Below are 25,132 nucleotides of genomic sequence, written 5' to 3'. Positions count from 1 at the left end.
TTATAGTACACATTTCAAAGACCACTTCCATTTCTTAATCCCAGATACCAACAGGACTTCTATATCAAATTTGAGGATTTCAGCCAGAGACCTTAGTATCAAATTTCGGTATTCCAGCTCTATCCTTTTATCCAATTCGAAATTTAGTACCATTTAGTACTTTTTGAACAATTATAGTTAACTTTTTCAAAACAATTTTCATATATTAAACCCCGAACAACAGTGCAATCTATATCAAATTTCGGGATTCCATCTACATCCTTTTACCCAATACCAAATTTAGTACCGCTTATTACTTTTCACAATAATAGTACACATTATAGTACACATTTCAAAAACCGCTTTCATATCTTTAACACGGACACCAATAAAACATTCATATCAAATTTCGGGACTCCAGCTCTTTTCCTTCACCCGATACCAAATTTGGTACAATTTAGTAATAGTAGTACACATTTCCAAAACCACCTCTTTATGTCAATTCCAGATACCAACAGAGACCTCAATATCAAATATCATATTTTACAACAAATTCCATAAATATATCTCTATCCCTTCACCTAATTTCCAATATAGTACCATTTAGTACATTTCGTACAATTATGGTGCACATTTCCAATAGCAGCTTCATATCTTAACCAGGGAAACAACGGTGAAATCTATATCAAATTTCGGGATTCCATCTCTATCGTTTTTCCCAATACCAAATTTAGTCTCACTAAGTAATTTTCGTACAATAATAGTACGCAATTCCAAAACCACATCCATATCTTATTTCCAGATACCAACAGAGACCTCGCCATTAGACTTAAGGATTCAAATTCTATTCCCTTCACCCAATACCAAATTTATTACCATTTAGTATTTTTCGTGCAAATATAGGACGAATTTCCAAAACCCATGAAATCTCAAAAACAGATACAACCAGTAATCTAAATATCAAATTTCAGAATTTTATCTCTATCCCTTCACCCAATACCAAATATAGCACCATTCAGTACTTTTCGTACAATAATAATACACATTTCCAAAACCATCTCTCAAATTTCAATCTGCCACCACTATCTCTTCACCAAATACCAAATTGTATCAAATATAGTACTATTTCGTACTTTTCGTATACTTTTAATACACATTTCTCAAAACCACCTCTCTATCACAAACCTACCATCAACAGGGATCACACTACAAAATTTTAAAAATTCCAGCTTCATCCGTAGCAAATTGTTTCAAATTTAGTACAAAAGTTCCAAATTTAGTACCATTTAGTTAAGTTCCCACCTTTAGTACATATTCAATATGTACCACCATAATGTATCTAACTTACTTTCGTACCTTGATTCTCATACAAAATTGTTAGTTTTTATAGCTCTATCTGTTCACATAACACAAAATTGTACCATTTGAGAAGTTTAGTACCCTTTTAGAACCTTCCGTAACCTTAAAGTTCGAATTTCCAAAAGCCCTTTGGTACATCTATCCTCCACTCCATCAGTAAATCTCATTCCAAATTTCAAAATTTTTATTTCGTTTATCCTTATCAAAGCATTAAATTTTCAGTACATTTTGGTACTTTTCATATCCTTTTAGTATGCATTTCCAAAAACCCTAGTGCAAAATTTCAAGCATTAATTTCGAATCCACAGTTTTCCTGAATTGATTAAAAAAAATGCATTTTGTGGCACAGTGTAATTTATACCGACTTTTAAGTAAGTTGTAGAGTTCTGATATGTTCTGCGACGACGATCAATTTTGTAGAATATTTTGATTTTTTGAAAGTTTTTTAATAAAATGACCTAAAAGACCCCTTCGAACGATTCGAACGAGGTTTATTTTGCTTTACTAAAATATTTCTCGGATTTTTGCCAATAATATTGCCAACAACACTATATACCTAAAATGCATGGATTCTAAGAATTCTTAACTCGAATATTTTCAAATATACATGAATGGGCGGAACTTTACCTCGCCTTTTTTTATTAACCTGCCGATGCAAAGTTTAAAAATACATACATTTCTCTTATATTTTTAGCTCTGCTATCTTGGTTTTTAAGTTTTTTTTTCAGGAATTTTGAAAAGAATGGGTTTGTGAAATTGCTTTAAGCTTTCAATTCGAAGCAGGTTTTTACATTTTCCATGAAAAAATCCATTAGACCCTAGGAATATTGAAGGACTTCCATTCCCATAAATTATTTTTTTCCTGCCTGTCATTTCTGGAGAACTTTTTTCCAGACTCTTCGAAATTATTTATCTAATGATATTTTTAATTTTTATTATTTTACTAAACAAAATATTTCTTAATTATTTATTTAAATTTTGTCAACACTTTTAACAGAACTGAACAACAGCACTTTGTTCTGGTGGGAATTTTCACTTTTTGTCTGTAGACGTCAAATTCTTATTTCAATATTTCACATTCATCACCATTAATTTATATGCAAAACACTTTATTTGATTAATAACATTTAGTTAATTAATGTGCCGTTGTTGTTTTTCTATTTTTTTTTTGCAAAATTTATTTTTTTATCAATCATCGAATTCGAAAGAACCGTATTATGACCGCTTTGTTACCGGTTTTTACAGATGCGTAAAGCTACCGTTGTTTTTATCTCTTTGTTGTCTTCTTCGACCACTTCTATGTTCGATCTACGCGTTCAAGTTCAAATCGCACTAACCGAACCGAACGTAACCCAACCAAACCAAACCAAAACCAGACATCAATAAATTGCCATTTCTGCCGGATTTGAAACTCCAGCTAAAACGAGTTATAAACCTTTTGCCACAAACGCCGTTGATTGACTGTTAAATTTTGCACTAAACTTCAAAGAAAATTTACAATTACAGCAACCGAAACAGCTGGACGGAGGAATGAGCGACTGAGTGAGCGTCAGAGACGAGAGCGTAAAAAAAAATTGACAACAGCCAGGCGAATGGACGGACGGACCGAGGGACCGACGTGTATAAAATGTATTCAAAACTCAGATTCGTTCACATACACTAGAAACAACAACAACAACGCCAACAATTACACTGGATAAACAACAACCACCCATGGTTGCGCATCAAACACAATTACAAAAATACCGGCAATATTCACTGTCATTGTTCGTCAGTGGGTGTTCAGAGAGGTATTAGGTGGGTATGTAGGGTTTTGAGAGATTTGATTTTATAAAATATTCTTTGGGGATTTTTTTCTATAAAAAAGAGGAAATTTTTTCTGTAGAAAAAAATTGCAGTTCACTGAGGTTGGGGACTTTTTCCCAATGGGAAAATTTCGTACCTCAGTTCAAAAATCCAGATGTGTTGCTCTGTTGGTCCTTAGATCTACATATTTAAAGGAGAAGGGAAGTAACTGACTGAGAATAAACACCCAGACGACTCGGCTGAAGCTAGAATCTTGAAAATTTGGACGAGGGGTCGTCTCGGCGCGTTATATTCCATATATATTTGGAAATTCATACTGAAAGGGTACGAAAGGTATAACAATGTTCTAAAAACTAAATAGCTGGTTTGGACAAATGGAATTAGATAAAATTTTTGAAATTTAGCTTAAGAGTCACTGATGTAGTGCAGGATAGATGTACCAAAGGGTTTTGGAAATACGAACTTTAAGGTTACGAAAAGTTCTAAAATGGTACTAAACTTCTAAAATGGTACCATTTCGTATTATGTAAACGAATATAGCTAAAAAAATCAAATTTAGGATGAGAATCAGTCAGTCTTGGTGCATAGGCGTGTGATTTTCGAATATATTTGGACATTCGCCAAAAAGAGGTTCGAAAAGTACTAAATTGTTCTAAAAATTAAATACGTTTTATAGGACAAACGGAATAAGCTAGAATTCTAAAATTTGAAATAAGAGTCACAGATGGAGTGCAAGATAGATGTACCAAAGGATTTTTAGAAATCTAGACTTTAAGGTAACGAAAAGTTCTGAAATGGTACTAAACTTGTAAAATGGTACCATTCGGCATTATTTGAACGAAGAGAGCTAAAAACTTCAAATTTAGGATGAGAATCATTCAGTCTTGGTGCATAGGCGTGTGATTTTCGATATATTCGGACATTTGCCAAAAAAGGTTCGAAAAGTACTAATGGATATATGGAGGTGGTTTCGGAAATGTGTACCATAATTGTACGAAAAATACTGAATGGTACTATATTTGGTATTGGCTGAAGGGTTAGAGATAAAATTTTCGATATTTGATAGTTAGATTGCTGATGGTATCTGGGTTTGAGATTTGAAGGCAGTTTAGAAATGCGTCATATTTTTATACAAAAAGTACTAAAAAGTACTAAATTTGGTATTGGGTGAAGAGATAGGGCTGGAAACCTAAAATTTGTTTTTTAGGTCTCTGTTGGTGTCTGTGGTTAAAAATATGGAGCTGGTTTTTGGAAAAGTGTACTATAAGTGCACGAAAAGTACCGTTTGCTATTCGTTGAAGGTATAGAGATAAAATTCTGAAAATTTATATTTAGATTACTGATGTTATTGGTATTTGAGACTTAGAAGTGATTTGGAAATGCGTCCTGTATTTGTATGAAAAGTACTAAATGGTACTAAATTTGGTATTGGGTGAAGGATACGGCTGGAATCCTCAAATTTGTTGTTGAGGTATCTGTGCTTATCTGGAAATGAGGTATGGAGGTGGGTTTAGAAAAAAAATTATGGTGGACTTTTCGTTGACGAAATAGCGAGCACTTGTTAGGACTCTTTTAAAATTCGCATGTATGTCTGTGTTGGACCTTGAACATTTTTAAGGGATGTACTTTTGAGCACCTGTTGATCCTTAAAAACATTTTTAAAAGGAAAAAATTAAAAAGCTACAGATTTAAGGCTAAATGCAAATTTGACGCTTTTTTGTTCCTTCAAAAATTTTGCTTTAAAAAATCTCGTTTGAGGCTCTCGTTTGTTTCTAAAAAATATCCTTTTAAGAATCCACGTTTGGGGTCCTTTAGCAAAAATCCAGGTTTGAGTGTCATTAGGTCCTTGAAAACATATTCTTATCAGAACCCACGTTTGAAGCTCTTTTGATCCTACAAAAATATTAATTTGAATAATCTGTTGGTCCTTGAAAAAAATCTCAAAAGTTCATGTTGTTGTCTTTGGGAAAATATCCATAAAAAATCAAAATTTCCCTAAAAATACTCTGCTCCTTAAAAATTTTTCTTAAAAAAACCTCGTTTGATTCTCTGTTGATCTTTGGAAAATATACGTTAGAAAATCAAAGTTTGAGGGTCTGTTGGTCCTTGAAAAATATTCTTTAGAAAATCATCATTCGAGGCTTTTTTGGTCTCAAAAATATATTCTTTGAAAAATTCACGTTTCGGTCTTGTTGGTCCTTGAAAATTTTTCTTTGGAAACACACGTTTGAGTCGCCGTTGGTCCTTTAAAAAATATTATTTTCAAAATCCACATTTGTGGTTCTTTTGATCCTCTAAAAATCTTAATTAAAATGTTATGTTGGTCCTTGAAAAAAAACTCAAAAATTCTTGTTTGTGGCTTATTTGGTCTTTCGAAAAATATCCTTAAAAATCTTCTTTAGGTCTTTTTTGGTCCGTGAAAAAATGTTAATTAAAAAATCCAAGTCCAAAATTTGATTTTCTTTAGAAAATCCTCGTTTGAGGCTGTGTTGGTCCTTGAAAAGTATTCTTTAGAAAATAACGTTTGAGACTCTTTTGGTCCTTGAAAATATTCTTTAGAAAATTCACGTTTGAGGCTTTGTTGGTCCTTGAAATACTCTTTAAAGGTCTCCTTAAACGCTCTGTTGGTCCTTAATAGATTATCTTTGGAAAATCCAACGTTGAGGCCCTGTTGGTTCTTGAAAAATCCACAGTTGAGACTCTGTTGTTCCTTGAAAAATATTCTTAAAAAGACCTCTTGTGAGATTCTGTTGGTTGGTATTCTTTAGGGAATCCACGTTTGAGGAACTCTTGATCCTTGAAAAATATTCTTTAGAAGGTCCTCTTGTGAGATTCTGTTGGTTGGTAGTCTTTAGGAAGAGGAACTCTTGATCCTGAATTTTTTCTTTAAAAAATCCACGTTTGAGGCCCTCTTGATCCTTGAATTTTTTCTTTAAAAAATCCACGTTTGAGGCCCTCTTGATCCTTGAATTTTTTTAGAAAATCCACGTTTGAAAAATATTCTTTAGAAAATCCACGTTTGAGGATCTGTTAGTCCTTGAAAAATATTCTTTAGAAAATCCACGTTTGAGGATCTGTTAGTCCTTGAAAAATATTTTTTAGAAAATCCACGTTTGAGGATCTGTTAGTCCTTGAAAAATATTCTTTAGAAAATCCACGTTTGAGGATCTGTTAGTCCTTGAAAATATTCTTTAGAAAATTCACGTTTGAGGCTTTGTTGGTCCTTGAAATACTCTTTAAAGGTCTCCTTAAACGCTCTGTTGGTCCTTAATAGATTATCTTTGGAAAATCCAACGTTGAGGCCCTGTTGGTTCTTGAAAAATCCACAGTTGAGACTCTGTTGTTCCTTGAAAAATATTCTTTAGAAAGACCTCTTGTGAGATTCTGTTGGTTGGTATTCTTTAGGGAATCCACGTTTGAGGAACTCTTGATCCTTGAAAAATATTCTTTAGAAGGTCCTCTTGTGAGATTCTGTTGGTTGGTAGTCTTTAGGAAGAGGAACTCTTGATCCTTGAATTTTTCTTTAAAAAATCCACGTTTGAGGCCCTCTTGATCCTTGAATTTTTCTTTAAAAAATCCACGTTTGAGGCCCTCTTGATCCTTGAATTTTTTCTTTAAAAAATCCACGTTTGAGGCCCTCTTGATCCTTGAATTTTTTCTTTAAAAAATCCACGTTTGAGGCCCTCTTGATCCTTGAATTTTTTCTTTAAAAAATCCACGTTTGAGGCCCTCTTGATCCTTGAATTTTTTCTTTAAAAAATCCTCGTTTGAGGAACTCTTGACCCTTGAATTTTTTCTTTAAAAAACGTTTCAGATTCCGTTCGGCCTTGAAAACTTATTTTTAAAAAATCACAATCCTTTGATTATTGAAAAAATATGCTTTAAAAAACATGTATATCCTGCTAAGACAAAAAAAAAAAAAACGCTCAGACGCACCTATTATTCAATTTTTTTATTATGATAAAATTTAATTTAATATCAATGTACGAGTATTTAATAAGACTGAAAGAAAGAGAGAAAAAAAAATAAACGTCATGACATTTTCTTTGCCATTTTCCAACGTAAACTGAGGCGCAATGCAACGCCATACCGGCAGCCCAGACCAGCCAAGCAACAGCGGGACCACTACGACGATAACGACAAATAGACTATTGCCTGATATTCGTCCGTCTGTTGGCTCGATGCTTTACTGCTGTTCTGCCATAGTTTGCCGTTTGCCATTCATTTGTCATTTGACGACGCTTTTGTGGGTTTCGATGGTCTTGGTTCTGGTTTCAGTTTAAAACTGTGTCTCCGGGTGCCGGCCGCATGGCAAAGTAAGTTATTGTAATTGTTGTTGTTGTTGTTATTGCTTTACTTTTACACAAGTTTGTGGTTTACATTTTCCCGTTTTGTTTTTGGTTTTGTTGCTGTTTTCAGTGTTATTGTCGTCAATGCTGCTCTGGAGTCGCGTAACTGCTGATGCAGCTGGATGGATGGAAATACTGAAAAGTCACCTCCACATATTCTGGGGCTTTATTTTTGGGTGGGTTCGGCTAACTTTGGACTTCAAAATTGGGCAAAGAATAAAAGGAGAATGGATTGACGACCAAAACAGCTGACATACACAAATTTGGGGAATTGATTGAGGAATACCCCCATCCATTGGCCAACGGCATATTAAAATTGACAAAAGCAAAAAATCGGTCAACCAATTTTCGAAATTTTATTTTTTGAAAAATTAGGTCAACTTTTTAAGTCAGCAGTTAATCATTTGCGCTGAGCAGCAAGAAATTGAAATTGAGTTGGAAACAAATGTTCTTTTTTTCTTTTGTTATCAATTTGTTATCTCCTTTCATTTTTTCCCCCTGGAGGAGCATTGAATTACGTGCATTTACTCTCGTCTTCTGTTTTTCTTTGAGGGATTTTTAGTCCGGATGTCACGTCACGTATTTAGCCAAAAATATTCAAACATGTTATAAACGGTATCTGATAATAAAGCGCTGGGGTTTAATTTAGGATTAATTTCAGTTATAAAATTAAACAATAACGGCAAATGGGAGATAAAAATATTTTGGCACGCCTTCAACTTAAATCCGTACTCAGTTAAGGTAGGTAGATATATTGGGATATGATAAATATGCGTGGAACTTTCACGAACGTAAGTCCATTGTGGATGGGGACCATTCACGTCGAACGTGAACAGTTCAGATAAAAAATGGAGAACTAAGAGAGACACAGACTTGGATTAAAAAAAAAATAAGAACCAACAGGGCAACAAACGTGGATTTTTTAGGATTCCAAGGATAAACAGGATCAGAAATGCGATATTTAAAGGACATTTTTAGGGAGCAACTAAGAAAGGGACTTTTAAAGTAAATTTTCAGGGTCCAAAAGAGCCTCAAAGCTGGACTTTTTTAAGAATATTTTTCAAGGATCAACAGAGCCAAAAACTTAGATTTTTAAACGTGTTTTTAAGGAGAAACATAGACCTGAAATTGGATTTTTGAAATATTCTTTGAGGGACCAAGGGAGTCTGAAACGTGAATTTTTAAAGGATATTTTTAAAGAAACAATAGAGACTTAAACCATCCTCTGTTCTCTGTTGGTTCTTTAAAAATATTCATTAGAAAATCCACCTTTGAGACACTGATGGTCCTTGAAAAATATTCTTTAGAAAATCCATGTTTGAGACTCTGTCGGTCCTTAAAAAATATTCTTTAGAAAATCCATGTTTGAGACTCTGTCGGTCCTTGAAAAATATTCATTATAAAATCCACGTTTGAGACTCTGTTGGTCCTTGAAAAATATTCATTATAAAATCCACGTTTGAGGTTCTGTTGGTCCTTGAACAATATTCTTTAGAAAATCCACGTTTGAGACTCTATTGGTCCTTGAAAAATATTCTTTAGAAAATCCACGTTTGAGGCTCTGTTGGTCCTTCAAAAATATTTTTTAGAAAATCCTCGTTTGGGGATCTGTTGGTCCTTGAAAAATATTCTTTAGATAATCCACGTTTGAGGCTCTGTTGGTCCTTGAAAAATATTCTTTAGAAAATGCACTTTTGAGATTCTATTGGTCCTTGAAAAATATTCTTTTGAAAATCCGCGTTTGAGACTCTATTGGTCCTTGAAAAATATTCTTTAGAAAATCCCCGTTGGAGGTTCTGTTGGTCCCTGAAATATATTCTTTAGAAAATCCACGTTTGAGGCACTGTTGGTCCTTGAAAAATATTCTTTAGAAAATCCACGTTTGAGACTCTATTGGTCCTTGAAAAATATTCTTTAGAAAATCCACGTTAGAGACTGGTCCTTGAAAAATATTCTTTAGAAAATCCACTTTTGAGGCTCTGTTAGTCCTTGAAAAATATTCTTTAGAAAATAAACGTTTGAGGCTCTGTTGGTCCTTGAAAAATATTCTTTAGAAAATCCACATTTGAGGCCCTGTTGGTCCTTGAAAAATATTCTTTTGAAAATCCACGTTTGAGGCTCTGTTGGTCCTGGAAAAATATTCTTTAGAGAACCCTTGTTTGAAGCTCTGTTGCTCCTTGAAAAATATTCTTTAGAGAATCCACTTTGGAGGATCTGTTTGTCCTTGAAAAATATTGTATAGAAAATCCACGTTGGAGGATCTGTTTGTCCTTGAAAAATATTGTATAGAAAATCCTCGGTTGAGACTCTATTGGTCCTTGAAAAATATTCTTTAGAAAATCCACGTTTGAGACTCTATTGGTCCTTGAAAAATATACTTTAGAGGTTTGCAAAATATTCTTTAGTTTGAGGCTCTGTTGGTACTTCAAAAATATTTTTTAAAAAATCCTCAAGCAAGTGCTTCGCCGGGAATGGGCCAAAATACCACAGAGCAACATTTGGACAGCATGTAACTGTTTCATTGGCTCCAGATAATACATTACAGGTCCTTGAAAAATATTTTTTAAAATATACATTTTTATGGCCTTTATGGTCCTTAAATAATTAAGATTATAAACCTGCTTTAAATAAAAAGCTTTAAAAACTCCGTCCTTGCTACTGGTATCAAAAAAAGATTTTTAAATCCCAGATCATTGCTCTATTGTCGTTTAAAAATATATGTTTAGGAATCGCAGACTATAGAAAAATTGCTTGTGCTTGCAAAACATTTTACAGAAGGTCTTTAAATATAAACATGCTACTGGTCCTAGAAATATATATTTTTAAGATTATAGCCTTGATGTAAAGGACCATAGATTTTAATGATTATAGTCTTGTTGTTCTGATAAAATATAAAAAAATCATGATTAACGACAATAATCAAAAAAGCCAAAATATTCTTAAAAAAAACTAGTATAAATCGTTGAGCTCCTCGGAGAATTTCTTAGAAACACTAACGAAAATAGCTCCATTGGTGCTCAAATGGAGAGGGTTTCCCCCAAATCTACGATTTTACCTTTGACATAGACTTATCTTTAAATAATTTCCTATCCGATTTCTAAAATCTGATCTAGACTTGGCTGGTCCTAAAAAATATTTCATTCCAAAAATTCTAGATTGAGGTTCGTTTGGCTTAAAAAGTCCCCATATGTCCTTTACAAATATTATTTAAAATCCACTTTTGTGGCTCTGTTGGTCCTTAAAAAATAAACTTAAAAAATTCAGATTGATCCTTAAAGATTTATCTTAAAATCCTAGCTGTAGAATCCTTGAAAATTTTGTAAATTATTTGCATTACCTAATTTTTTCCCTGCTTTCGAAGAGAATTCGAAATTTATTTGGATGAAATATTTCCAATTTTATACTTACTTTTTTATTGGAGATTAATATTGAATCTGAAAAAGGAGAAAAAATAAATTACTATTTTGAAAACAAATAAAAAAAAACTTTTGTGAAACCATGGTACAATGAAGAGAAGGTAGGTCAACTTTGAAAAAATTGCAAGTATAGAGGTCTACCTGTTTGGCTTGTAATGTCAGAATTACTATCAAAATAATAAAAAAAAGCAAACAACTTGTTGCATTGATTTTGAATAAATAATTTAAAACCGCGAAAACTGAATGAATGGTTAAAAATTATTTTCAATATCATGTTCTATATGTCTCTTATGGTTTAATTCGCGACAAAAACTGTAGATTTTGTCGATGCATTCGTTGCAATAAGCATTTTGAAAACACCCGAATTTGAATATTTTCTGAACAACTTTTTATTATTGAAAAGAAGACACACACATAAGCAAATAAGCCAGAAAAATAAAAAAATTTAAATCATATGGTAGTTCTGCCCTACCTTGAATTCATTGTACCATGTGTGAAACTTAATTATCCTTTTCAACTGCTAGTAGGCTAGTAGTATTCTCTTGCTTAGCCTCACACATAACCCAGATAAGTGGTTCATTAACAATTATTGACAAAATAACTCAATTAAATGGACTAATTAAAAATAAACTCGAATTGAATTGAACGACAATGTGAAATAAAATCATTGGCTAAATACTCCATTAATTGGCATTTGTTCGCTCGCTCGCTCTCTCACTCTAATCAAATCGGAGTCTAATTATAGACGTTCCATATATGTATTGATGAATTGACCCGCTAACTAGACTAGTCCAGTCATACGTCAGCATTGCAATTCGCCGATTGCCGTTGGTGATTGGCACCGTAACCGGTTGCAAATCAATTCTTAAAATAATGACAACCCCCCCTGTTTGTGTCAGTGTGTGTGTGTGTGTGTGGATTGCCATGACTTTCGACAAGGCTATCCGGTTGGCTGGCATTACATTTTCATAGAACTTTTAATCAAAAGGCAGGGGGAGAGAGGCAGCATGAGATCAAGATCAAACATTCCGATTCCTTTTCGGTTTGAATTATAAAATAAATTTTGGACACTTGATTTCCAAAAAAAGAAAAAAAAAATCGGTAGATATCAGATGTCAGCAAACGCTTTATGGTTCGGTGATTGAATGTGCCCCACCTCAATCACCTTCCCTCTCCATGCTCTCTTAAAGCAATGATATTAAATATCAATGTAGTGCCCCATTATCATTGGACAATATCATAAGTGACCGATAGAGAGGTTCTCCGTTAAGCCATTGACCGATTTGAAACCAAAACGCCAGTGTTTGTTCGAGTGTCTTTGTCGGCCGTTTTCTTAAGACAATGCCACACGCCGCTGCCGCCGCCACATGAATAATACTTAAGATTTTTATTTATTGGCCGTTTCAAAAACCATGACTTTTTTACAGTTGAATGATTCATTGCCGAACAGATTTATCGCTTAATGATTTTGGGTTTCCTATAGAAGCGGAACTCAGCGTTAACAGCTGTTTGCTTTGATTAGCGTGGTTTGATTTGTCTGGCATTATATCGAGAGGGGAGAGGTCAGTTTGGTTATTGGTAATATTTATGAATTTGTTAATAACAAATTATTATATTTGAAAGAAATTAACACAAGAGGAAGTAATCAATCAGCTATTGCAGCTCTTCTAAAAAAAAAAAAAAAAATTTTTAAAAAATCTAGAAAATGTTTGTTTGAAATCCACGATTATTTCCCCAAGAGTCTGAGAAAGTATAAATATGTTACAATTCAGTGTTGGCTTGATTGTTCGGGATACCATAGTATTTTGTTGTTGCAAAATGGTCAGGCTTAATCCCTTCATTGTTGTTTTTATAAAAAGGAATTCCTAATTAGGCTACTAAAAGTTCTGGGAATGTATTCTACTTTTGTGAAAAAACAAGGTTTTTATACCTTTTAAGGAGGGTATATTAAAAATTACTCAAAATTTTGACTAATTACAACACTTACAAAATATAATGTAAGAGTCTGATTGTTTTCAAATTTCACACATCTCAATATTTATATTAACCCAAAGTCTGGTGATAAGATGGAACATATCGATCCACTCCTTCTGGTACCTCCCCCACATGTGGACGAAATTTTCAATAATTACAAGTCTTTAAAAATGTGATGTCAGAGTCCGATTGTCTTCAAATTTCACACATTCCAATATTTATATTACCCCAAGGTCTGGTATTAATATGGAACATATCGATCCACTCCTTCTGGTACCTCCCCCACAAAATGTCGGAAATATCAAAAAATATATTTTGTGCACAAAAAGAGAAAGGATTATTTGATTTTGCTCCAACTTTGCAAATAATGATATTTACATCTTTGCCAGGTCAGGTGCGAAAATGGCCAATATCGGTCCACTCCATAAAGTACCTCCCCCCCAAAAGGGTCAACATTTTAAATAATTACAATTCTTATAAAATGTGATGTAAGAGTCCAATTGGTATTAAGACGGAATATATCGGTCCACTCCTTCGGGTACACCCCCCCCCCTCAAAAAAAAAAAAAAAAAAAGTCGAAAATTTGAAAATCCATTAAGCTCATAAAACCCGAAATTAACATCCGATTCCATTCACACTTGGCACATCTGAATATTTCTATCAACACAGGATCTGTTATAAAGACTGTAGAGATCGGACAATTCTGGTACCTCCGTGGTGTCAAAGTTTTGAATATCCAAAATGTTTATAAAAAACCAGTAACGAAAGTGTTAAAGTCGGGCGGGGCCGAATTTATGACACCCTACACCACTTTGCTAATTTAGTAGAGCTCCGCATAACAATTAAAAGTTTTTATGGGAGAATTCAATCATGATTATAATTATAATTTAAAGTTCAAAGGACTAATGTTATGTATTGCCCATTTGGAGCACAATTAATTTGAAATCGGATAAAAATATATATGGGAGCTATATCCAAATCGGAACCGATCTCGATAAAATTTGGCAAAGATATTTCTGAAGTGTATTTGATATATTTCCCTGAATATCGTTGTTACGGAGTGCATATTACGGTTGTGGGTAACAAATATAACAAATCGGATGAAGTATATATATGGAAGCTATAGCTATATCTGAACCGATTTCGATCAAATTTGACATACTAGCTTCTAGACTTAATTTGGTCGTAAGTGCCAAATTTCATCCCATTTGGGCAATTATTAGACGTTTGGTGCACAATCAAAGATAAATCGGACTAAGTTATATATGGGAGCTATATCCAAATCTGAACCGATCTCGGTAAAATTTAGCAAAGGTATTTCTGAGCTGTATTTGATATATTTCCTAAAATATTGTTGTTACAGGGTGCATATAACGGCTGCGAAGGACAAAAATAACAAATCGGATGAACAATATATATGGGATCTATAGCTATATCTGAACCGATTTCCATCAAATTTAGTCCAATCTGATCGTACGTGCAAAATTCCATACTATTCGGACTGATATTACATGTTTGGTGTACAACAAAAAAGGCAAATCGTACGAAGATATATATGGGAGCTATATCTAAATTTTGACCGATCACCTCCAATTTCAATAGGGCTCGTCCTTGGGCCAAACAAATGATTTGTGCAAAATTTCATCTGGATAGGGCAATAAATGCGAACTGTACATTGTTTACAAAAATACATGGATACTCGGACGGACGGACATGCATAAATCGACTCAGAATGTGATTCTATGGAGATCATCAAAAGGAACTATGGGTCTATCTCGTTTCCTTTTGCCTGTTACAAACAAATGCACAAAGACATAATACCCTGACCACCTTGTGGTGTAGGGTATAATAAGCATCCGGTTCTCTTTATATTTCACACATACAAACATTTTTGCTAACACAAGATCTGTTGAGAAAATGGGATATATCGGTCATCTCCTTCTGGTATATCTTTGTCATAACTTGCGAAACAAGTCAGCGATTCTATACAACTAAGTTTATGATTCCGCATAAAAAATATATATGTATTTTCGATCTTCTTGAAATTTTGCCCATAACAAAGGAAATACTTCGGTCGATTTCATTTGGCACCTCAGGCACATTTTAACATTTTCTAAAAATTATAACATATTTCAAACCTGGCACGTTGCAATAATTATGACATATTTATATAGGTCCGTTACGAGATGGACAATTTTGTCCCATCCCTTCGAAACCTACTTCATAGAGGGCCAACAATATGAACAATCATCACAGAAGTCAAAACATATATTTAAATAAACGAACATTGGCTGAGGGTATACATCTGTCGGCAAAATCGACTGGTACTTTTTATCTTATTATTCATAAATATTTGTACAAAGATATTACTTGTAAATCTACTATTGCGGCCCTACATGGTCTCGCACATAATATTCAATAAAAATGTACGATAATTGTCTCACAAGCATTCAAATAATATTCTGAAAATACACTAAATTTTACTTCAACTGATACTTAAAAATATTTCTAGCGGCTTTAGACTTGCTAGTCCATGAAAATCAAAAGATATTCGAAATAATAATTGTAAAAAAATTGCAATTATTGTTCTGAGTATTTAAAAAATACCAAACGGTATTTTCGTCTTTTCATTGCCTTTGCCAAGGTGTTCCAAATTTGTAGGCATCTAACCTAAATACGACCTTGACATTGTATACATATAGAAAATGTGACCCACTTATTTTCCCCCCAAAAACCACAAATATTAATTATATGATTTATAGTATGCTCAATTTTCATGAGATTTTATTGAAGCAATTAAAACTAATTCGACCACCTGTTGACTGAACATAAGAAAATATTTTTTTAATGGCATGTATTTTAATACATATATATTCAACAGCCAAATTTAATATACATACTTAAAGAAAAATAATATACTAATTTCATTTTGAAGGTATACGGCAGAAGTCGTTCGAGTGGGCGTTGTTTGTATCTAAGAACCATTAACAAAAGAAAGAAAATTAGAAAAATATTCAATTTTGTTTGTGAAATTCTGGGGGTTTCCACAAAAAAAGAAAAATACAAATGTCAATTTATTTTGTGAAAAACATGAAAATTATTTTTAGTTAAACAATGACAACGTTTTTTGCTAAAAACAAAATTCCCTCTCACCAGCAATGTTGGCTTGTGGTCAATGAAGTGTGTCCGTGTGTCGTGCATGTGTTGTAGGTCACGTACGAACAAAAAAAACCGAATCTGAACAAAAATCTACATTGATTCATTACTCTTTATTCTCTAACAATCTGTACAACTTTCAATTTCGTATTAAGTCAACAATTTATCTATGAAAAATGTCTCTAATCGTTTGGCCTCCCAAAACACGAATGAGAATTTTTCTAAAACCCATTGTTGGTTTGAGTGTTTTTCCCCAACACAATTTTGTTTCTGTCAATATAAATGTTATCTCGAATTCAGTATTGGAAGGAAAAAAACTATAAAATTATATGATTTGTATTACATCTTTGTTTAATGTATTTCAGGGAAATCCATTATTAATGCGGTTATTTTTCCAATGGGTATGTAATACTGAGATTTAACCCTTTCATGTGAGAGTTATTTGCCTTATAAATGTTGTTTAAGTATTTGGAGCCCCAAGTCTTAATAGCAATGGAAATGTTTAATTTATAAATGAGAAGATATTTTTCAATAGAAAATCATTGTAAATTTCGATAGCAGATCTTGGAAAATATAAGGAATTTCGAATGTAATAATTATGATATAATATCAAATATTACACAATTGTATTGAGTGGGAATAAATTACAGCGTTACAAATTGAAACCTGTTGTATTAAATTGTTGAAATATTCCTTAAAAACCATAAAACTAAAATTACACAATTATTTGAAAGTATAAAAGTTGGGGGACTACTATTAATTAAACCTTTTTAAAGGCGCAACTATTTATTGGACTTTTTTTTGAAGAATATCTATCAAGAACAGCTAAAGGAAGAGATTTTTTTAAAGAATTTTTAAAAATCAACCGAGAATTTTGGTAGAATATTATTTAAAGATCTAATAGAGCCATAAAGACCAATTTCTAAAAGAATATTTTTAAGGACTCTCAGCGTCCCTAAAGTGAATTTTTTGTATAATATGTTTTAAGGATCAAAAGAGGCTTAAATGTAGATTTTTAAAAAAATATATATTTTTCAAGAACAATTAGGACACAAATGTGGATTTTTAACAGAATATTTTTTAAGGAGTATATGGCTTATATGCATGCATCCTCTTGAGAAAATTTTAAACGAACTAGCAGGGCTACAAATGTGGATTTTTAAAGTATAATTGAGCCACAAGCAAATATTTATCAATGAATATTGAATATTGTGGCTCACCCACAAAGTTAGATTTTCAAATATAAAAGTTAATGAACTTTAATTATCATACAAGGCTGTAACCTTGGATTTTTTTAAACAATAATTTCAAAGATCAAAACTCTATAACCATAGATTTTTTAATGGACGTAGGTCTATAATAGAAGATTTTTCAATTTTTTTTTTAAGCAGGGATATAATCGTATATTTTTTCAGAATAAGGATATTTTTTTAATATTACCAGAGGATTTAATATCTATATTTATAAAAAAAGTGACTAGGTGACTGATTTAGAATCAATTAAAATTTGGCAGATTTTGGTAGCCATTGTGCGCTGGAAATGAAGTGAGGAACCTCAGTTTGTAACCATTTTTGGGTGGCGCGTGCTGAGTGCAATGGAGCTGAGTTCTGTTGGAATGTCCAAGGTCTGCGACCTAAATGTTTGCGTGCCCAAGTCTTTAATACATCCTCCACAATATTTTCGCAATAATATTCGGCATTTATTCTGATGCCACAGTCGATTAATACGGAGAGCGACCATCGGCTGTTATGGCGGCCCACACCATGGCCGGCCCTTGAGTTCTGGTAGCCAACCGAAAGTGCACATTTTCAGCTGACTTCTTTTGCAAGTAAACACGACCTTTTTGTTTGTTTACAATCTGCAGGACAACGAATGTTTTCTCATCGGAGAAAACCAAATTCGGCAGTTCACCACTTTCGGCCAAACGAAGCAACTCTTTAGCTCTTTTGAGTCTATTTTCTTTATTTTGCGGTGTGTTATTGCACTTTTTGGAATTTCAATGGCTTTACCCCGAGCTCATTTTCGAATATTTGCTGAATGTAATATTGCGATATGTTCAGCTCATGAGCCATTTTTCGGCCACTGCGACGCGGATTTCCATGAAGTCGCTTCTTTACTTTTCGAACCAGTTCTGCTGATGTCGCTGTTTTCTTCCACTTCGTCCACTTCCTTGACGTCGGGCTACGCTACCAGTATTACGGTAACGAGCGATGGTGCGAAACACAAAAGATTTATTCACATTTAAATGCTGGAGTGCTCTATCGATAGCCACTTGTTGTTTTCCAGCGAAATATAAAGAAATCACACTATCACAAATAACTTTTTTCCGGAAAATGCTCACCAAAATGCTTTTGTACGCTTGTAAACAATATAATGAGCTGTTACTGGAATATTTTCAACAGCTGTCGGACGAGTGGCTTAGAAATGACAGCAGTCTGTAGTTGGTTGCAGTTTTTTAATCTCACCATGTTTTCCCGTTTATGAGGATCCTTCACACACTATTAAATGGAATAGGCTACAATTTAGGATTTTGGTTTTGTAATTCAATTAATTTTTAAATTAAAATGACAAGAATTTAATTGTAGCTAAATCGGCTGGCTTCAAAAGCCCTTGAATTATAGGCTTGAACTTTTGAAGCCATCAAGTTTATCTGCAATAAATTCATGCCATTTTAATTAAAAAAAAATTAAAATTAAAATTTTATTTCAATTTCATAAGCAAATATAATTCCTCCGATACCAATCTGACCCTTGGACAATTTGCTTTATGTTCTTCATCAATCAGATGTAGCCTTTATACCAACGAACACAAATATTTCTCTAGGTATTCACTTCCAGCCAATAAATTTTATAATTTTTGAATTTTATTACAAAAATTTTATTTACATTTTATTTCTTCTGAATGATGACCGTCGCTGGCTGGCTGTAGGTAGTCAAGGTAGCTATGGCCAAAGCCACTGCCTACCTTGAAAATTCTCTCTGTATAAACCACAAATGGGGTGGTAATAAATTTTCGGAATAAACGAAAACTGGCTAAATTCAGCGGAAATCTCTTAAAAATTACAATAACAAAAACAAAAGGTGGATATAAACAAAAAAAAAAAAAAAACATAATGTGTTTGCAAAAGACCAAAGACATACAGACAAGAATATATAAAGCCCAGCAAAAAAGTTGAAGGAAGGCTAAATAAATGCAGTCACAGCAGCAGCAGCTGTGATTTGTGGCTGCTAATTACCTTTGAAGAGTTGAGGTTTCTTTTATTTCTCCTTCCCATTTGTTGCGCTTCATAAAAATTCGTAACAGACAAATTCAGCACTAATTATGGTAGACATTTCTGGAGAGGTGGGGTGGTCGGGAAGAGAACGCTCTTTTTTAATTGTGGCCCAAAGAACTATAAATATGTGTACCGTAACATGGCAAAGAAACTGGGTCACACAAATACACACAAAGATGTTTAGGTGTGTGGTAGGCAAAAATAGCAAACTCCACACAAAATGATTTGAATTAAAATTTCTTACTTCCCTTTCGTTTCTTTTTTGGGAGACAGAGGTCTGTTATTTTAAAATTTATAAAAAAAAGTTGTACTTTGTGCTAACCCCTATGGCATTGTTTGGAAAGTAACTGAATTAGATTTTCACTTTGCTTCCCTCAATTTGACCTGACCCCTTTTAAAAGAAGAAGCAAAGGGAAATCGTGTTTCTCCCAAGCACTTAAATTTGAAATGAGAGTGAAATTTATTTTCTTATGAAATTTACGGCAGTTTTTTGTTTATAAAATAAAAAAGACTATTTAAACATTTTAATTTTTATTTAAACCATAATTTTATTTTCGTTTTGTTGGCACACGCATTTCATGTTTTATTGGCCCTAATTAGAGAACGGCGGCACGCAGCACCACACCAGCACCTCTTCCCAGTAATGTTTTGTGAAGATAAATGAATTTCTTTTTAAACAATTCTGGGGGGTTTTCTCCACCACCACCACACCCCAACCCCCATTGTTTTATTGCTTTAATCTTCTTTATTACCCACATATGGTGAAAATTCAAATTGCACAATCAGCATTTTGATGTATTATTAAGTTTTTTGGGCCATGTAATGTTGGATGGTGTGTAATTTATGATTTCACATAAATCGAAATATCATTTGAAAACTTTTTTCGTTTGTGGATGTGTGTGTGCCTGTGTTTGGCAACAAGTAATTAATCTTAAATAAATATGCTAATTTGAAAAACAGTTGTTTTCGTTAATTTGAAAACACATGTTTTAAATTGAAGTTTATGGAAAATTTTATTATGCCTTTGCTCAGTCTGTCATTGAAGGCAAAATAAAGTCTGTGCTCCCATATGAAAAACGTCTGCCATCTTGAAACTTTTTGAAGCAGTATTTTGTAAAACTAAAAGATTTGGGCGGACCGGGAATATCACTGAAATAACAAGAAACAAGTAAAAAAACATTAATTTCGGCCGGGCCAAACTTTTAATACCCTCCACCTTAGGGTAAAAGAAACATTAGAAGAAATGTGGCAAAAACCATTAAAATTCCGAATATCGGGAGGTACCGTTATATGGGGGCTACGCCAAAAGGTGGACCTATAATTACAATGTTTTGCCACACGAACTAGAACCCATTATGACCCACAAATACCAATTTTTAGACAAATCAGTGAAAAAATGTGGCAAAAACCATCAAAATACCGAATATCGGGAGGTACCGTTATATGGGGGCTATATCAAATCATGGACCCATGCATGCAATATTTCGCTACCGAAGCTGGAACCCATTATGACCAACAAATACCAATTTTCAGACAAATCCGTGAAAAAATGTGGCAAAAATCATCCAATTACCGAATATCGGGAGGTACCGTTATAAGGGGGATTTACCAAAACGTGGACCTACACATGCAATGTTTTGCCACACGCTCAGGGACCCATTATGACCCACAAATACCAATTTTTAGACAAATCAGTGAACAAATGTGGCAAAAACCATCAAAATACCGAATATCGGGAGGTACCGTTATATGGGGGCTATACCAAATCATGGGCCCATACATGCAATGTTTCGCCACCGGAGCTGGAAACCATTATGACCCACATATACCAATTTTTAGACAAATCCGTGAAAAAATGTGGCAAAAAAAAAAAAAAAATAAAATACCGAATATCGGGAGGTAAGTTTATATGGGGGCTATACCACAACGTGAACCTATACATGCAATGTTTTGCCACACGCTCAGGGACCCATTATGACCTACAAATACCAATTTTCAGACAAATCCGTGAAAAAATGTGGCATAAATCATCAAAATACCGAATATCGGAAGGTACCGTTATATGGGGACTATACCAGAACGTGGACCGATATATCTCATTTTCAATACCAACCATCCTAGACACAATGCAAATAGCTCTGCTAAATTTTGGCCCTCTACGTCAAATAATGTGGGCTGTATCGTGATTTCAACAGACAGACGGACAGACAGACAGACGGACAGACAGACAGACAGACGGACATCGTTAAATCGACTTAGAATTTTACGCTGATTATGAATATATATACTTTATGGGGTCTAAGACGAATATTTAAGGATGTTACAAACGGAATGACAAAGTTAATATACCCTCCTTTCCAAGGTGGAGGGTATAATAAAAGGTATCAGTCGGTTTTTGGCGCAAATGTATATCCTCAGCCAATGTTCGATTACTTAACTATATTTTAACTTCTGTTGTGATTATTCAAACTGTTGACCCTCTATGGAGTAGGTTCCAAAGGAATGGGCCAATATTGTGCATTTCGTATCGGACCAAAATAAAGCCGATATAAATATTGTGATGTGCCAGGTTTGGACTATATTGATTATATCCTTCACTTTATATGATATATTTGATAATTTTTAGAAAATGTTAAAATATGCCTGAGGTACCAGATATAGTCGACCGAAATATTCCATTTTCGTAATTCATCTAATACAGATAAAATATTGGGAATCCGAAAATCGGACATTTATATCCAATTTTATGTGATATTATAAATTCCATATTCTCCTCAGGTTTCTGGTTGTGTGAAATATTTAGGTTGCAAAGAATCGTTGACTTGTTTCGCAAGTTATGACATATAAAATTATTGAAATTTATGACCCTTTGTGGGTGAGGTACCAGAAGCGATTCACAGATATATATCATCTTCACAACAGATCTTGTATTAGTAAAAATGTTTGTATGTTTGAAATTTGAGTTGAATTGGATGCTTATTTCGATTTCTTTGAGCGTTTTGTTTTTCAAAATCTTGAATCTTATTCTGGGGATCCCAAACATCTTTATAGCGGATCTTGTGTTGATGGAAATATTGAGAAGTACCAAGTCTGAATGGAAATGGATGATTCTCGTTTTATGAGCTTCATGGAAATTCAAAATTTTGACCCTTGGTGGGATAGGTATCAGAAGGAATGGTCCGTTCTCTACAATCTTTATACCAGATCTTGTGTTGATAGAAATGTTGGAATTCGCGTTTTATTCGCTTCGTGGATATTCAAATTTTTGACTCCTTGTTGGGGAGGTACCAGAAGGAGTGGACCGACATATCCCATCTTTACACCAGATCTTGTGTTAGTATAAATAATGGGATGTGTGATATATGAAGAGAACCGGATGATTATTTCGGATTTTATGGTCATTTTGGTTATTCAAAACTTTGACTCTTTGTGGGGGAGGTATCAGAAGAATTGATCCGATCTCTACGATCCTTAAATAAGATCTTGTGTTGATAGAAATATTGAGATATGCCAAGCCTGAATGGAATTGGATGCTAATTTCGTGTTTTATAAGCTTAATGGATGTTTAAAATTTTGACCCTTTGTGGGGGAGTATCAGGAGGAGTGGACCGATAAAAAATATTGTGATGTGTGTACTTTGGAGGCAATCGAAGACTTACGTCACATTTTATAAGATATATAATTTTTGTCACTTTGTGGGGGAGGTACTTGACGGAGTTGACCGATATTGTCCATTTTCGCACCTGACCTAGCACTGATGCAGATATTAGGATTTACAAAGTTGAAGCAAAATCGGATTATCCTTTCTCTTTCTGTGCAGTAAAATATATATTTTTTTGAAAATGTTGATTTAATAAGTTTGATAATAATATTCCGAACGGTCATCGGTAGATCGACTCAAAATGTCCTGAAACGGGTTTGGTCCAAAGTTACCTAAAAAGGCCGTTATTCCGATGAGGCACGTTTTGCCCATATTAAATGCTTTATACCCTCTCTAGCCATATGGCTAAGGGTATAAAAAGGCCTATCACGAACTCGTGGAACGAATCCAAAATTTTAAGGTGGACTTTTCGCAGACGACCTTAGTGGATACTTGCTAGTTTAAATATATTTTGACTTGCGTTATGATTATTCAAACTGTTGGCCCTTTACAAGATATAGTGGACCGAAGCATAGTTTAAAAAAATCGCTGATTTCTTTCGCATATTATGAGAGATATAATTATTATAAATTGTGATCCTTTGTGGAGGTGGTATCGGAACTGTTGGGCCGATATGTATCATCTATACACCAAATCTTTTGTTTAAAGAAATATTGGAATGTGTAAAAATTGAGGATAATCGGGTGCTTATTTCGCATTTTAAGAATATAATTATTCAAAATTTCGAACCGTTGTGGTGGATGTATCAGAAGAAGGAGATTTTCCATCTTCATACCCGATATCAATTCGGATACTTAATGTACCCTCCATACTTTGGTGGAGGGTATAAATAGAAGCTCATATCCTTTAAAAAATATATATGTTAAGAGACACAGCAAAAATTCTGATATGCCATTAAAAAAATCACAAATCAGAATAAATCCACATTGAGGCCTCCAGAATTTGTTTTAAATTTTTTTTCAAAAATAACAAGCATAACAAGTGGAGAAAGATGTAAATGTTTATAAGTGCGGTTGTAAGATTTAGAAGATTTTCCAAAAGAATTTTAGTTTTATGTAATTCTTTTGTTCCTCTTCTATTGAGCTTACGATCTCGTCACTTGGGTAAAAAAAATGTTTTTTGTCATAGAAGTTATTTTTTAAATAACTTCTGGGGAGAATATCCCAGACAAGAAACAAGGGAACTGATGAGGATTGGTGGCTCTTTCCGAAACCTAGGTATTCCCTGCCTTACCCCCTGGTAAACATTACCATCGTTCTCCACTCATAAACAAACGTTGTTTTTATAAAAACAACAATAATGGGATTTTGCCTGACGATTTTGCAACAATTTTTAAAAATAATAAAAAAAATTCTAATTAGTTTTTCTAAAAATATTAAAAAAAAACTTTTTAAATGCTATACAATTTTTTTGGTGAAAACTTGCGCTGATCTACCTTTTTCTATGACCCACTTTATACTTTGAATGCAATTCGAGAATATATTTTTAAATATTTATTGACATTTAATATGCACGTATGTATATTTTATTGAGAAATTCCCAACAGGTGTTTTTTGACAGGGGGAATACCTGAGCAATGCTTCGAGAATCTATTTCTACACAGCTAATTATTTCTCATTTTTCGTTTGACAAATATTAAAACATTTCTGAGTAAGAACATAAAATTAAATAAAAATATTCACACATGTTCCTTCACCTCTTTAAAACTAAAATTGTGTTTAAATACTTTTTTACTTTTAATTTTTTTTGTGGGTTACTTCATAGACTACTTGGCTAAAACCCCCCTCAAACCATATGGTAAGCGCTGTTTAAAAAGTCAAGTGTTTTACTTCCAATCAATTGTCGTGAATTGTTGCTGCCGGGGGGCATTTATTTTTATTTTTTGCCAAGATGCTCTTCCTTATTTGCCAAAAGAATATTTATTGATTGTTGTCATGTCACCCTTAACGGCTGTTGTTCAACAATTCCACCCACTACACCTTCCCCCCTGCCAGTAGTACCCAAGGCTTACCATTTTTGGATTCATTGTCTAGTCTGGACATGTTTACGGTTGAAATGTGTGCTTTTTTGCTGCTTCCTCAACCAGATCAAAATCGGCTATTGTAAATTTTTGTAGTAAAGTAAATAGGTATGTATGCAAATTTAGGAGGGAGAGAGG

General features: G+C 33.6%; 1 protein-coding gene across 1 annotated transcript in view; it reads right to left on the bottom strand.

Annotated features, from left to right (window-relative positions):
• Window positions 1–25,132, bottom strand: part of LOC101888860 (uncharacterized) — a 65,868-nt gene that overhangs the window by 23,378 nt on the left and 17,358 nt on the right. The window contains exon 3 of the mRNA XM_059128346.1: window positions 10,902–10,927. The gene's annotated coding sequence lies outside the window, so the exon portion shown is untranslated. The remainder of the gene's footprint in view (window positions 1–10,901; window positions 10,928–25,132) is intronic.

This window comes from Musca domestica, unplaced genomic scaffold, assembly GCF_030504385.1.
Source record: "Musca domestica strain aabys unplaced genomic scaffold, Musca_domestica.polishedcontigs.V.1.1 104, whole genome shotgun sequence".
In the NCBI taxonomy this organism is placed as follows: Eukaryota; Metazoa; Arthropoda; class Insecta; order Diptera; family Muscidae; genus Musca; species Musca domestica.
This window is presented reverse-complemented; position numbering and strand designations above follow the sequence as displayed.